Raw genomic sequence first — 14412 nt, 5'->3', positions numbered from 1 at the left:
AAAAAAAAAAAAAAAAAAAAAAAAAAACGCAGAACGCTTGTGCTGACAGGAAAAAAAAATTTATCAGCAGAATTTTCCATCTCTGTTTTCAAAAAAATATGGCAAACTGGAAAACAGTGAGATAATGGACTGCCGTACATAGAAATCGAAAATCCATATTAATGCAACCTTGAGACTTTAATCAGGCCCAATTCAGCTGAGTGAGTTAAGGTTGCAACATCAGCCCATTCTATGTTATTATTGGAGAAATGCTGGCCCTTGAGGCTCAGCCTTGAATGATCCAGTCACTAAATGAAGGTGCCAAAGGGCAGACTTAGGGCTAATGCAGAAATCAGAGCTGCGAATTTTCTGATCACAAACAGTTACAAAAACACTCATGCACTGGCAACAAATCTCAGACCAGATGTAACATAATTTGGTCCTTCAGACTGAGTTTTTCTACTTGGTTTCTACCAGCTGTAAAGGTCTCAAATGCCCCTTCTCCATATGGCAGATCTTCAACATAAGGGAAGCCATGGTCACTTTGAAAGTGGGTCACTTCCAAAACTACAGACCAAAGGAAAAAGATCAGCATAGCAACAGGACAGATGGTGTGGCATAAACAAAATGCAAACCTAATACTCAAACTTAAAGAATCAGAGTAGAATGGCGATCACAAGGGTCTGGCAGGGGAGGGAGGTAATGGAAAATTGCTAATCAATGGCATAAAGTTTTAATTATGTAAGATGACTAAGCGCTCGGGATCTGCTGCATATTTTGTCTACAGTTAACAATACAATACTGCACTGTCCACTTAACAACATGCTAATAGGATTGATCTAAGGTGAAGTGTTTTGTATCACAATAAAATAAAAAACAAATTTACTTGCAAGTCCACAGCATCTATTCACCATTCAGCTTTCAAACTTGTGCTAGCCTTGCAAACATTATGCCAAGGACTAATGTTTGAAAACAGTCCCCACCAATGCCAGTCTTATTCTCCTGGATACTTCTTAGCCAACCCTACAGTTCCCCAAGATTCCTCCCAACTTACGTAGTGAAATCAACCAATGAGAAGATTCTGCAAAATAATACAAAAATCAGTGTATAACACAAGATTAGAGGAATCAGCTTAATGGAACTCATTCACGTCCTCTAAACGGAGCCTTTCCTTTAAGGTTCCAAAAGCACCATCTCGACTATATTTTTTTTTCCCAGAAGTCAGAAAGTCCTATTTTAAGCAAAATTTATCAAGAAATCTACCATACCAAATTAACAACCACAACAAAATACATTAAACCGGGGAACCAGCAGTTAGTGTAATGGCTATGTCGCTGGACTCCCACGTAGTCGACCGTGGTTCGTGTCCCGGACCCAGTGGCTTAAAACTCACGCAGGGCGCGTGTGTGTGCGTGCCCAAGATCCCGAGAGGAGAATGGAGGAGAAGGGATTGCAGCGTGACCATCCCCCCTGAGGGGTGATTTCTCGCTTTCTGTCTCTATGTCTCTCTCTATCTGGCGAGCGCACGTGCCCTATAGTGAAAATCTCTACCCCCCCCAAAAAAAAAAAAAAAACATTAAACCTAGTGGGCTCAGGAAAGTACATGTTTTACTTGAAAGAGGCCACTTAGAAAACAAGTTTTGACAATACTTCAACATAAGGGAAAGCATGGTCACTTCCAAAACTATAGACCAACAAAAAGAAGAGAGATCAGCCCAGGAACAAAGCAGATTCTGAAGCATACACAAAAATGCAAACCCTGTACTCACTTGTAGAATCAGAGAGGAGAATGGTGATTACCAGGGGCTGGCAGGGGAGGCCGGAGCATGGGAAAGTGCTAATCAGCATTTCAGCGCAACAGCAAGCCACATGTCATGAGTCAAATGAAAGAGTCTTATTTCTCAAAATTAATAGTTACACCTATGGTATCTCAAGTAATACAAACTCATAAAGTACCTAAGCATCTTACATTACTCCTTCCATCTTTCACTATTTTTGTGGGGTTTATTTTATTTTATTTTTTTGTGGGGGAGGGGGGCGAGTTGAGAGATTTTTGCTACAGAGTGTGTGCTTGCTGAAGAGACATAGACAGAAAATGAGAAATCATCCCCTGCCCCTGTGGAGAATGGTGCAGGCTGCAATCCCTTCTCCTCCAGTCTCTTCTCAGGATTTTGGGCACACACACACACACACACACACACACACACACACACACAAAGTATGAGTTTCAAACCTCCAGATCTGGGCCTTGATCCATGGTCGACCACGTGGGAGTCCAGTTACTTAACCACTATGCCACCTGCTGGCCCTCCATCTCTCACTATTGGCAAGTCTAATGACCAATAACAAATGATGCTCATTCATTTATTTGACTTATGGGATAAAGTATGTATGGAATATCTAATAGATGCCTGGCAAAATGATAGTAATAAAATACTGAATGAATAAAATAACATGGTCATTACTCTTTTGGAGCATGTAGTATAAATGTCAAAAGGCATTGTGCGAAGCTCAGCACAATAAATTTAATTAGCAGTCAGGGAGCCAGTAACAAAACCAACACGAGTCACACGTATCAGGTAACAGATGATGGAGGCACTCAACCATTCCATCTTTCTTCAACAGATACGTACTAATGTCTCCTATGTGGACGACATTCCACCAGGTACAGAGGAGAGATGAAAGGGTAGACTAGACGCAAATGCTGTCTTCAAGGAAGTTAATGTATGTTCAAAGTATCTAGGACTGCTTTTGAACAGCCAATTAAGTTCTCGAAACCAACACTAAGATGGTTAAGTAAGAATAATAATTATTCAATGGCTTAGATAACATTCAAGGATGATATTATAAGGTGATTTGAAAACTATGATTAAATGGTTCAGCATGAATATTTCAATCAAACCTACAAAATGATGATTAAAGACTGACCCATACAATTGGTCTGAGAAGTACTTCGTGTTGGGTAAAGTCTTTTTACAAGCAAAATTAGAAATAGTGATTGACTGGTTAAAAAATAATTGGAATAATAATAATGATCGGGAAAAACAATGAAAAGATAATGGATGATGAAGTAGGGATTTTAATGTCTCTGTATTGACTGACATGCATGGTATTCCTTCTGGAAAAAAGAAATGTAATACATTGTAAGTTAGATGCGATTCAATGTAATATAAACAAGATTATGATGATAATGAATTTTAAAAAATAAAATTTAAAAAAAGACTGACCCATACACTGAAGAAGAGATTAAGCACAAGATAAAGATGGATCGAGAGGTGCAGACAGTGGCCCAATGATAAAATGACACTTGTGAGGCAATTCCATATGAGAAGGTTCCCAGTTCAAGTCTGACTATCTTCCTAAGTATCCCATGACCCGGAGGTGGCTAAAGCTGGGAGCGGATTGAGGGGGTTCCTATTGGGTGTGCTGTCTCTACCTTCTCTGTTTCTCTTTTGCTCATGGAAAAAATAAATCCATTTTAAAAAATAATAAAATAAACTTGCGTTAAAATACCTAGTGGATACATTCATAAATGGCAAACATCCTTTTACTGAGTTATTGTTTTTATAACTCAATAAACTTTTAATTTAAAGTTCTGTTCAATGATATTAAAACAAGTATCACCAAAAACAGAAGACTTTTTAATGCCTTTATTTAAAACAGCTAGTTTATCTACTCTGGATATTTTCCTTCACTGACAAAAATGTACATTACCTAAAGAAAATTATTAAATGCTCTTATGAAGTATAAAACTATTTCAGTAATAAACTATTTCTTTTTTTTTTTTTAAGAGAGATTTTTTGCTATAGGGCACGTGCACTCACCAGAGAGAAAAAGTGAGAAATCATCCCAAAGGAGATATGAGCACACCACAATCCCTTCTCCTGCACACTCTTCTCAGGATTTGGGGCACACATGCACACATGCCCAACGTGAGTTCCAAGGACTCAACCACGCTTGACCATGTGGGAGTCCAGTGCCTCAACCACTACACCACCTGCTGGCCCCAGGAAGGCATTCTATGACCCCCTAGCCCAGTTAAACAGGGAAGGAATTACAGGACATCTAGATCGTGTGAGAGCCTCCTTGCTACCATGTCCTCCCATAATAAAACTTGCCACTCTAACATGGGTGTTTGCTTAATCATTTGCCTTCCACAGACAGTGAGCTCGTTCCATGAGGCTATATCGGCCATCTTAACCCATTTGTCCCCAGTCCCAAGTCCACGTCTCATCACTTAAACATATTCCTAATCAGAATCATGGGACACAGAAAATAATTTGAGTGACTATTTTCTCAATATTTCTGAAGGGTAGCACCAAAGCTAGTACCATTTTGCACGCATGGGAGAAAAGTTCATGGAACCCCAATTGAGAAATTCTACTGGAGTAGACACTCAACATCGGATTATAGAATAAATATTCTTCATATAAGCTAAATATCTACTGGGGTCAGACAGATGGCAAGAATAATGATAGGCAATGGCGATAACGACAACATTTATTTTTACTGTATGCCAAGAATAGGACCAGCAGTTAGCGTAATGGCTATGTCACTGGACTCCCACGTAGTCGACCGCGGTTGGAGTCCCGGACCCGGTGGCTTAAACTCACACCGGGCACGTGTGCGTGCGTGCCCAAGATCTCGAGAGGAGAATGGAGGAGAAGGGACTGTGGCGTGGCCATCTCCCCTGGGGGGTGATTTCTCGCTTTCTGTCTCTATGTCTCTGTCTGTCTGGCGAGCGCACACGCCCTATAGTGAAAACCTTCCAAAAAAAAAAAAAAACTGTATGCCAAGAATGTTCTAGGATATATACAGATAAGATATACATTAAGATATACATATAGATATAGATATCTGATATTTCACTTAACTCCTACCACAACCATAAGCATAACCTCAATTATTACAGGTGAGGAAACTGAAGTTCAGAGAAGTTATCTGCTCCAGAAAATGATGGAGCAGGATGTATTCCAAAAGTCTGCTTCCAAAGCCTCATTCTAAACTGCTAGTCTATAACTGAATGGGAAAAAAACTGGACTGTAGGGGGCCAGTAGGTGGCAGGGTGGTTGGGGTGCTGGACTCCCACGTGGCTGACCATGGCTTGAGTCCTGGGCCTGGCGGCTTGCTTTCTCACTTTCCCTTGCTTGCTCTTTCTCTGTCTTTCTCTCTCTAAGCAGCCACTATTCACTCTTATTCGATAAATGCATGCCCAGTATTGCCAAATATTCTAATTTTTAAGAAGCCAAACATCCAGATCTTAATGTGAAATCCCTCTTCGTTTAAATATTAAAGGAAGAATTCTGCAACTTTCAAACATGGTTTGGGCAACATTCATCTACGGCCAGGATGAATATGTGGGTTGTAAATTTATGATCTCTAGTGGCCTTGTCTTTCCTCAAAAATATACACGCCAGAACTGCAGGAATCTGAATCTAATTATAAGAAAACATACACAAATAAGAATATGAATCTGGTTTATAAAACAAATAACCTGTACTCATCACAAATGCCAATGTCTTGAAAGATACAGTGTAAGAAATCAATTTAAAGAAGAACAGATTAAAGGAGAAGAGACCAAAGAGGCATGGCAACTAAAAGTTACTTGTGTTCCAGGACTGGAAACTGGACCAAGAAAAAAGTGCTACAGAAAAAAAATTTTTTATTCCTTTTTTTTTTTTTTTTGAGAGGTTTTTGCTATAGGGGGGATAACCTTTTTGCTATAGGGTGCATACACTCGCCAGAAAGACAGAGAGAGACAGAGAGACAGAAAGCAAGAAATCACCCCCTAGGGGGGACCCTTCTCCTCCTTTCTCCTCTCAGGATCTTGGGCACGCACACATGCTCCCGGCATGAGTTTAAGTCACTAGGTCCCGGACTCAAACCGCAGTCAACTACATGGGAGTCCCGCAACATAGTCATTTACGCAAGCTGCTGGTCTTGAGGTTTTTTTTTTTTTAATTCTTTATAGGTTTTTACTATAGGGTACATGTGCTCACGAGAGAAAGAGAGAGACAGAGGGACACAAAGTGAGAAATCATACCCCAGGGGGGATGGCCATGCCACAATCCTTTCTTCTCCATTCTCCCCTCAGGATATTGGGCATGTATGCACACACATCCAGCCTGAGTTTCAAGCCACCAGGTCAAGGACTCAAACCGCAGTCAGCCACAAAGGAGTTCAGTACCTTAAATACTACAACACCTGCTGGCCCTAGAAAATATTATTAGGACAATTAGCAAAATTCAATTATGGCCTTTGGATTAAATCATTGTACTACATCAATGTTAATTTTTCTGAAATTGATAACTTACTGTATTTGTAAGTAAAAGATAATGCCCCTATTTTCAGGAAATACATAGTGAACCACGGAACTGTAATGGCTCAGAAAAACAATAATAACGGTTCATATACAAATATGGAGAGAACAATAAAGCAAACATAGAAAGAGGTTAACTTGCAAATCCAGATGAAAGACCTGAGAGCTTTATGTTCTACTCTTGCAGCTCTCTCTATGTTAAGTCACTTCAAAATAATAAGTTACATCATTTAGGAAAAAGTGAATGGAATCAGCCCCTCACCAGCAGAGGGCTCCTCGGGCAACCAAACTCAATCAAGTCAGGATTGTTCTGCCTGTGGCTTACTGGCCAAACCTAATTACGCTGGTCTTCACAAAACCCATAGAAGGGGAACCAGCAGTTAGCGTAATGGCTATGTCGCTGGACTCCCACGTAGTCGACCGCGGTTCGCGTCCCGGACCCGGTGGCTTAAAACTCAGGCCGGGCGCACACACGCCCTATAGCGAAAATCTCTCCAAAAAAAAAAAAAGAAATTAAAAAACTCACGCCAGGGCCGTGTGCGGGCGCCCGAGAGGAGAATGGAGGAGAAGGGATTGTGGCGTGACCATCCCCCCTGGGGGGTGATTTCTCGCTTTCTGTCTCTATGTCTCTCTCTGTCTGTCTGGCGAGCGCACGCGCCCTACAGTGAAAATCTCTCCAAAAAAAAAAAAAAAAACCATAGAAGAAGCTAGTCATCTTGTGTTCTGGCTGGAGAAACTGAGGCACAGTGCATGAACCCTTCATTCTCATATTAAAGAAACAGTAGAGGCCACAGTTCTTACTCAGGCCATCAAATACTAATCTGGACTATTCCACAACGTGCCTAGCGAGAAAAATGCACTCTAAAAATGGACAAATATGCCGTGGAGCTCTCTTACGTTTTAACACAAATGAAATAAATGTAACCATGGCAAGTTAAATTACATTTACTCCAAGTTTCTTATTCACCCTCCAGACTTGGAAACTGAGTAAGTCTACAGCACAAGCAACCACAGAGAAGAGAACATAATCTAAGTTATTTCAAAGAAAAAAGGAAAACCGAAAACAATTACCCATGATGGAGATGACAAAGTTTAATTTAAAAAGCAAACAAGAAATCTTTGTGACTTGTCATAGATACAGCACAAACAGCATGAATCATAATAAGAAATATTGATAAAATGAACCTTTATCAAAAACATTAAATAAACTAAAAGAATGAAATATTTGTGACATATATAACTATCAAAGGACTTGCATCTAGAAAGCATAAAAAAATCACAAAACTTAGCAATAAAAACACAAACAACTCTACAAAAAAATAAGAGCAAAGTCACACTCATTATGATGGCTACAATAAAAAAGATAAATAAGAGTAACAAGCATTGACAAGGATGTGAAATTGTAACTCTCAAAATTACTGGGGAGGGGTCAGTAGGTGGCTTCACAGTTCAAGTCCCAGACCCGACAGCTTGAGAATCACACCAGGCACGTGTGTATGCATGTCAAAATCCTAGAGAATGGAGGGGATGTGACTATGGTATGGCCATCCGCTCTGGGAGATGATTTCTCACTCCTTCTCCTACCCCCTGCCTCCATCTCTCGTTGACAAGCACACACAACCTATAGCAAAAAATTACTGGTGAACTGTAAAATGGTACAATCACAATGCGAGACAGCTAATAAGTTTTTGTTTTTTGTTTTGGTTTTTTGGTTTTTTGGGGTTTTTTTGGGGGGGGTGGGGGGAGGAAGAGGTTTTTGCTATAGGGCACGTGTGCTCACCAGAAAGACAGAGAGAGACAGAGACAGAAAGCAACAAATCCCCCGGGGGGTGGGGGGGGATGGCCACGCCATAATCCCTTCTTGGAATCTTGGGTGCACACACACACTTGGCCGGCATGAGTTTAAGCCACCGGGTCCAGACTCAAACAGCAGTAAACTATGTGGGAGTCCAGCAACATGGGCATTACGCTAACTGCTGGTCCTGACAGTTGACAGTTTTAAAACGTTAAACCTACATCTGCCACGTGAACATCAATTCCATCCACAGGTTCCTACCAAAGAGGAATGAAAACATATGTTCAGAGCCAACCATGTAGCCTAGTGGTTAAAGGAGCCAGATTCTACATGGCCAACTGCACAGTCTGAATCCCAGACTGGAAGCTTGAAAAAGATGGCAGGCACGTGTGTGTACATGCCCAAAATTCTGTCTAGATGGACAAATGGAGAAGGGATTGCAGCCTGATCATGCCCCACTGTGCACTGCTTTTTCTCTCTCCTCCCTCTCTGTCTCTGGTGAGTGCATGCATACACACACACACACACATACACATACACACACACACACACACACACACACACATACACACACACACACACACACTGGGATGTTGGGAAAGTCATGATGCATTTTTACATAGAAAAGTATGTCATGACTTTCCCTATGACCACATATATCCCTAAGAAAACTAAGACACAAATGTTCACAGTAACATTTTTATAATAGCCCCAAAGTGGAAACAACTTAAATGTTCCTCAAGGAGTGAATGGATAAACAAAGTGTTGTATATGGAGACATGGAAACACTAGACACAAAACACTATCTATTGGGTAATAAAATGTAACAAAATACTGTTACATGCTACAATACAATGAATCTCATCTCAAAAACATGCTGGGTGACAGAAATCAAACACAAAAGACCACACCATGATTCCCTTTAGAAGAAAATGTTCAGAAAAGGCAAATCTAGAGAACAAAGAGCAGATCTGGGTTGCTGAGGGATAGGGTAGAAGTGGGAAGTAACTGCAAATAAACACTTGGGGATAAAGGAAATGCTCTAAAAATAAGACTGTGGTGATGGCTAAGCAACTCTGTAAATAAATCGACTATTCAATAGTATGCCTCTGTAAATCAACTATTGAATAATATACCTCAATTGAGTAAATTTTATGCTTTTAAGTTATTCCTCAATAAAGTTCTTTAAAAAAAAAAAGTGATGTGCAACCTCACTAGTCATCAAAATGCAAATTTAAAATGACAGTGAGATACCACTACAGACCACTAGAACAACTAAAATGGAAGAGACCGACAATACCAAGTGTTGACAAGGATATGAACCGAGAACAATCATACACAGCTGGTGGGAATGTAAAATGGTGTGGTGAGTCTGAGTATGACTGTCCAAAAACATACATTCTAGTACAAAGCCCTGTTACCTGTGCACGTGACCTTATTTGGTAAAGGTTAATTGCAGATGTAATTAAATTGAGGGGCTTTGTTTTGTTTTGTTTGTTGTAAGGGTCTTGCACTCACCAGAGAGAGAGAAAGTAAGAAAGTATACCCTGCCAGGGGGATAGTCATGCCACAATCCCCCCTCCTCCATTCTCCTCTCAGGATTTGGGTATGAATGCACACATGCCCAGTGTATTCTTGAAGCCACTGGGTCCAGGACTCTAACCTAAAATCAGCCATGTGGGATCTAGCTCCCTTAGCCACCATTAGACTGGCCCTAAATGGAAGATCTTAAAACAATACTGGATTTAGAGTGGGAACTAGTCCAAAAACGGGTATCCTTACAAGATAAAGGAGAAGATTTAAGACATGGAAACATAGAAAAGGCCATGTGAAAATGGAAGCAGAGATGAAATTGTCCTGTCACAAGCCACCAGGATCCACCAGAAGCTGGAAAAGAGAAGGAAAGAGTCTCCCCTAGAAGGAGTATAACCGTACTGATATCTTGTTCTTGACAGCTGGTTGCCATAACTATGAAAGAATAAATTTCTGCCTTTTTTTTTAGAATTATTTAATTTTATTTATTATTATTATTTAATTTTATCAGAGAGAAAGTGAGAAAGCAAGGCGTTAGGTCCAGGATTCAAACTGCAGTCAGCCACATGGGAGTCCAACGCTTTAACCACCCACACCATCTGCCGACCCTAATTTATGACATTTTAAGCCATCAGGTTTGTGGTAACTTTTTGTAGCAGCCCTAGGAAATGAATATAAATGATAAGATCACCTTGGAAAAATTTTTGGCAGTTTCTTCTGGTTAAACAAAGAACTCCCATGTGACTCAGCCACTGCACTGTATACCCAACAGAAATGGAAACAGAAAAACTTACACATGAATAGTCACCACACTTTTTTTCCTAATAGCCCCAAACTGGACACAATCCCAATGTTCAGCAACAGGTGACTGAATAAACAATTGGTAGTACAGCCACACGTGGGGAATATTACTCAGCAATGAAAAGGGAGCATCTATTGATTTATGCAACAACATGAACACATGTCAAGGACCATTATGCCAATTGAACAAGGACACACCGTATGCATCCATCTACACAAAATACTGGGAAATACAAATGCATCTGTAGTGGCAGAAAATACAACCGTGGTTGCTTGGGGACCAAGATGGAGGGAGAGACTGACCACACTAAGGCAAGAGGAAACTTTTGAAAGGAACAGAAATGGTCTCTCTACTCACTGTCGTGGTTTTACAGATGTATACATCTATCAGAACTGATCAAATGGAGGCACGATACTCTCCAAGGCTGAACCACATGGGAAGGTTCCAGGTTCGAGTCCAGAGATCTCCCAGAGGACTCAGATCACATGTATGTGGGTCTCGTTAACCTGGGGGTGGATGGTAGCACAGGATCCTTCGGGAGATGCTCTTTCTTTGTCTCGCGCTCTGCCTCTCTTTCTCATGGAAGATACAAATAAGTGAACTTTTTACAGAAGTTCATCAAATTGTAGACTATACATGGGCAATTGACTGTACGGAAGTTATGCCTCGTAAAGTTTATTGGATAAACAAAATAATTCCAAAGTAACTGGACATTTCTTATTTAAGATTTAAAACAATTGTCTATACTTGGTTCTAGCCAATAACATTTTATAAATAAACAAGTTTTAAATCAAGATCGAAGACTTTTTTTAAACAATGATTTTATTTCACTTTATTTATTTATTTATTTTTAGGTTTTGACCAGAGAGGAAGGGAGAGAGAGAGAGAGAGAGCATGAGCAAACTGCCAGGTCCAGGATTTCAATTGTGGTTGGCCACGTGGGAGTCCAACGCCCTTAAAACACCATGCCACCTGCCAGTCTCTCAAAGACTTCTTTTTTTTTTTTTTTTTTTTTTTTTTTTTTTTTTTTTTTTTTTTTTTTTTTTTTGAGGTTTTTGCTATAGGGCCCATGCGCTCTCCAGAAAGAGAGAAACAGAAATAGAAAGCAAGAAATCACCCCCCCAGGGGGGATGGCCATGCCGTTATCCCTTCTCCATTCTCCTCTCAGGATCTTGGGTGCACACACACACACGCCCAGCATGAGTTTAAGCCACCAGGTCTGGGACTCAAACTGCAGTAAGGACATTTTTAAAAGCAAGCAGGAAAATAAGTTCCTCGATCAATTCAACATTTTTTACAAGCAAAAAATGGAAAACACAGTGAAATAAAGATGCTGTTCTGAGCCCTACTTCCACTTAGCAACCAAGTGGTCTTGGGTAAGTCCCAATTTCTACCAGCCTCAGTTTCCCTATCTGTAAAATGTGGAGGACATTAATAAGTACCTTATAGGCAATGGTTATATGTTCAGTGGAATAAGGCACAGATTGTATCTCAGCCGAAATATAACCTCACTGTCTAGCAAAGAACAGGTGTTCGATAATCTTTACAGAATAAATGAATTACATTAAAAATAAAACTGAAAGGTAAGAAAGACATGATATGCAATGCCACTGAATGATGTTCAACTATTTCTTTGCACTGTGTACATGAATACAAAACGGTCTTCCCCTTTGTGCCCATCCTTAGCACATTATCCGCATCATGTAGACTCAAGGATGGAAACTTCAGCTCCCTTGTGAAACATTGCTATAACACAGGTCGTTATAGAACAGAGTTCAGATTTAAAATTCTTAGGTGCATTGCCCTATGACAGACTCACTTGCTAGACTAAGTTCTGTGAGATGATGCTGACTAACATAAATACCAAATAGCATGTGCACAGGCCCTGTGATTTTTTTTTTTTTTTTTTAGATTTTTGCCATAAAGTGCATGCACTTGCCTGAGAGAGACAGAGAGAATGTCAGAAATCACCCCCCAGAGGGATCACCCAGAGTGATGGTCAAGCTGCTGGGTCCTGGATTCAGAGGGCAGTCCATCATGTGGGAGGCCAGTACCTTCATCTCCACACCACCAGCTGGCCCTGCAAAAGGGACTTTTTTTTCCTAAGGTTTTTGCCACAGAGCATGTGTGCTCACCAGAGAGAGGCAGTGAGGAAAGTGAGAACACATACACACACACACACACACACACACACACACACACACACATCCAGAGGGGATAGCCACTCTGCAATCCCTTCTCTTTCATTCTCCTCCTGGGATTTTGAGCATGCACACACGTGCACCCGGCATGATCTGAAAAAGGGACTTTTAAGAAGGCTATTTTGGGCAAACCAGTGGCAGGATGGTTAAGGTGGTTGAATCCCATATGGCCAACTTCTTGGTTTGAGCACAGGTCAAACAGCTTGAAAAACAATCCCAGGTGTATGTACCTGCATGGTCAAAATCCAGAATGGAAAAATGGAGAAAAAACTCCAGCGTGCCCATTCCCCATGTGGGGGCATTTCCTCACTCCCCCCCCCACCTCTATCTCTCTGGTGAGCCCTCACAACCTCCAGAAATTTTAAAAAGAAGGTGGCTATCTGATAGGTAGAAAGCTTCTATTCTTTGTGTTTTTTTTAATTTCTCAGTTACACTTTTTGTTTTTAAACTTGAGTCAATATAAACCTTGTTCAAAATGTTATGAAAAAATGTACATGTTTATACAAGGCAGGTTGTGGCAGGACGCTGGAGTTCTGCCCCACGGGTGACCCCAGGAGGGGCTGGAGTCACAGCCAGTTGTGTCTCTCCTCCCACCACCATCAAATGAAGTTGTGGAGGCAGGTAGGGGTTAGACTGTGCAGATTTCGTAGGCCATATTATGTTGTGTCTTGATTCTAAAGGCAACAGAAAGCCATAGAAGACTTCATTTCTTGTTTCTTTGTTTTAAGTTTTTGCTATAGGATATATGCGCTTGCCAGAGAGAGAGAGAGAGAGAGAAAGAAAGGTGAGAAACCATCCCCCATGGGGGATGGCCACCCATGCTCCTGGGGATTTGGGGCATAAACTCGAACCAGGTCAGCCATGTGAGAGTCCAGTACCTTAACCACCAGGCCATCTGCTGGCCCAACATAGAAAACTTTTCAACAGGTGGTTGACAGAGTAGGGAGGGAAGAAAGGGACATAATTAGAGTTGGGCTCATGTGAAGAGATTGGCTGTAAGAGGGAAGGAGAGAAGGAGCAAAGGAGTTAAGGTATAGTGTAGAGTCCACACAGACCAGTACAGACACTACTGCAGCAATCCATTACAGAGATCATGGTAGCTTGGCAGTGGAGACGGAAACCCGTGAACAGATTCCCAATACATTCAGACAAATCAATAAGACCTGATTTGAGGAACGAGAGAGAGGAAAATACTCAATTTTTCTAAGCCTCAATTCTCCTCTAAGACAAGATTACAGGTACTGTATGGGTTAAAATCTGCTATGTTGATGGCAGGTAATAATATAAATATTATGTGCCTAAAGCAGTACCTCACACACAATAGATGCCTAAAGAAACCGCTATTATTATTATTACTGTCGTCCTTGGAATGATAGTAATATAAAAATGCATGTGTGGATATGAAGTCACAGACTCTTACCAGCAGGCCAGTAAACGACTGTCCCAAATAAACACATAGGACCATACATCTATTTTATCTAAGCCGATCTCAGTCTTCAGAGACCATTATCCACGAGAAAGCGCAGCTGCTATGATCAGTCATCTTTGAACCGGGTAAACTGAGGCACGAGAGTCGCTACAAATTTAACCAAGGAATAGGTATACAAGCAGGACGAGGAGATGGGTGCCTTGATCCTCAAGTTCAAGCCTGTGCAACAGGGCTCCCGCCTGCACCCTGAGCAACACACATTTATAACGCCCCCTTCCAATGTTGCTTCAGGTTCTTCGCAGACAAGGCCCTGTCATTTCTTGGCTTTATACGGTGTATCGGCTCGCCGCCAAA

General features: G+C 41.0%; 1 protein-coding gene across 1 annotated transcript in view; it reads right to left on the bottom strand.

Moving 5' to 3' along the window:
- The window catches only part of FTO (FTO alpha-ketoglutarate dependent dioxygenase), a 456284-nt gene that overhangs the window by 441595 nt on the left and 277 nt on the right, over positions 1-14412 (bottom strand). The window lies entirely within an intron of this gene.

The sequence above is a fragment of the Tupaia chinensis genome, unplaced genomic scaffold (assembly GCF_000334495.1).
Source record: "Tupaia chinensis unplaced genomic scaffold, TupChi_1.0 Scaffold000235_1, whole genome shotgun sequence".
Classification (NCBI taxonomy): Eukaryota; Metazoa; Chordata; class Mammalia; order Scandentia; family Tupaiidae; genus Tupaia; species Tupaia belangeri.
Note: the sequence above shows the minus strand (reverse complement) of the source record. Positions and strands in the feature narration are given on the sequence as shown.